The sequence below is a fragment of the Otolemur garnettii genome, unplaced genomic scaffold (assembly GCF_000181295.1).
Source record: "Otolemur garnettii isolate 467f Iridium unplaced genomic scaffold, OtoGar3 scaffold00040, whole genome shotgun sequence".
Classification (NCBI taxonomy): domain Eukaryota; kingdom Metazoa; phylum Chordata; class Mammalia; order Primates; family Galagidae; genus Otolemur; species Otolemur garnettii.
Window position 1 is genome coordinate 12,294,447 of NW_003852435.1, and position 2,525 is coordinate 12,296,971.

Below are 2,525 nucleotides of genomic sequence, written 5' to 3' on the forward strand. Positions count from 1 at the left end.
CATACACACACTTTCTAATCCTCTTAATCAAATATTAGACCTGATATTATCCATGTAAGTTTGGTAATTAAGTGAACAAATATAAGTTCAAATGAATGAGGTTTGATGTTAGTTTGCCATAAAAATGATACCAGTGGATGTTTGCAATTAAAAACTAAATGATGTGTAAACACTCTATGAAAAGTAATTTTCAAAAACAATAATCATATATGAGAAAATGTAGATGTTAACTGTTCACTTTACCATGGAAAAAAATCTGGTTTAAAGAGTTTGGTTGTGGGCCTGGGACAGAGCTGTGTGGGGTAGACTTTCTGAAATGCCGATGGGGGACTTTGATTCAAAGCTCAGCTAGGCTGACCAGGTAGAGAAGGAGGGAGAGGAGGACAAATGTGTCACCAGTGAGCTCCTCCAGGGGCTCCCTCTGGCCACCAGAGACACCAGCCTGGAGCCTGTGCTACTGCCCAGAGCTCCACTGCCACCTCCCAAGGAGGTCATCAACATCAAAATAAAGACAACGATCCAGTACAAAACAGATAGTGATGGCAAGAAGTTCAAGATTGTCAGCACCTTCAGGACTGAGACCCAGAAGGTCTCAAAGGCAGTTGCAAGGAAGAAGAACTGGAAAAAAGTTTGGTAACTCAGAGTTTGCCCCCCAAGGACCAATGTGGCCACCACCAGTATTAGTAATGACATCTCCATGATATTCATCACCAGCACAGATGACTTGAATTGCCAGGAGGAGGAGGACCCAGTGAACGAGCTCAAGGGCCAGAAGATAGCATAGTGTCCCACCGCATCTGCATAGGAGACTGCTGGACCATGCATTGCCTCTACAAGGACACTGTGGGGCCCACGCAGGAGCTGGCCAAGCAGCTAGGGCTGTCCACTGACAAGAAAGAGAAGCTGCCAGGAGAGCTGGAGCCTGTGCAGGCAGCTCAGGACAAGATAGGGAAATACGTGCCACCTTGCCTGCGGGATGGGGCCCAACCAACAATAGAAAGACCACAGATCAGTGGGAAGACAAGATTTGTTCACAGAAACAAAGAATAGAAAAACTACAAAAATCAAAGCTCCTGGCAGAGAGAACCCTGGTGGGGAACAAGCTCTCTTGCTCCCTCCTGAATTCTGTCTCAGGGCTCTCTGCTCAGGGGTATATATAGTCACAGGGGGGTGTTTTGCCAGAATTCAATGTTTACTTTTAGGGCATGGGTCTTGTCTCTTACAGCCAGCTGTCCAATGAACTCTCAGGCCTTGGAAACTTACATGAAATTCACCAGTCAGAAGTGCAAGAAGCCAGTGTCTCCCCTGCAGGTGTCTGGCCCTTCCTGCTACTGGAGCCTCCCAGGCTGCAGGTTGTGGCACCACCTGTCCTGCATCAATGACACCATCCATGTCACCAAACTTTCAGAGGACTCATGTGAGAATGACTTACAGGAGCTCTTCTGGCCCTTTGACTCCATCTCTGGCATCTATCTGGCTAAGGACAAGACCACTGGCCAGTCCAAGGATTTTGCCTTCACAATCTTCCACTGCAGTGAGGATGCTGCATGTGCCATTGCTGGGGTGTCTGGCTTTAGCTAGGATAATCTCATCCTCAATGTCGGGTGGGCCAAGCCATCTACCATCTAAGCCAGCTGCCACCACACGGCTTGGCTCTGGGATGTTAGCAAAAGGAGGCAGTTTCTTCATACAGGGCAAGTGGTGCCCCAGCCAGCTCAGCTTCACCCCGAGCCTGGGCCTGGGGGCTGTTGCTGCAGCTGGCAGCCGGCAGATGAACCAGCAGGCTGGAGCCTAGGCAAGGGGGAGCCTGCCACCCTCATCAGAGGCTCCAGTAGCCAGAGGGGTCACACAACTGCTGGGGAGACGCCAGTGCCTTGGTGTCTCCTTCCCTTTCCTCTTAGGACAGAACAGGGAACCCCCATTTCCTAGACCTAGGTCAATTTCATGTAAGTTTCCTAGGCCTCAATTCCATGAATGTACTGCATCCATTCATTAATACATTCATTCACCTTGCCCCAGTGGAAGGGACTGTATCCATTCATTTCCTGGCCTCATATAGAAGGAACGCATGCCCCTGTATATACCTCTAGACAAAGAGCCTGGGGACAGATGAGGAGACAGAGAGACAGAGAGAAAGAGAGAGAGCTTTTTTCCCCCGACTGGCTTTTTTCTCTCTGCCAGGACTTTTGGTGTTTTGTATTCTTTTCTTTTCTGTAAATAAATCCTGTCTTACCACTGATCTGTGGTCTGTGGATGCATTCCTCAAATCACCGAGACTAAGAACCTACTGAAGACTAAATTCTGGCATCACTCTGGTAGGGGCTTCAGCTCCAAGGACAATAAAAACACGCAAGATGCAGGAAAAAAAAAAATAGAGTATGGTTGAGATTGGGTAGCAGAGATAGATATGGAAGTTTTGTTGTGTTTTCTTTTTATGGGTATTATGGGTGTTATACCCAACTCATATTCCTACATATAAATATAATTGCTGATATTTATTCTAAAGAGATAATTTTTGAAGAAGC

The 2,525-nt window shown here is 47.3% G+C and overlaps 1 pseudogene; it reads left to right on the plus strand.

The window, feature by feature from the left end:
* The first annotated feature begins 316 nt into the window (after window positions 1–316).
* Window positions 317–1,629, plus strand: LOC100942918 (annotated as a pseudogene).
* The last annotated feature ends 896 nt before the right edge of the window (window positions 1,630–2,525 follow it).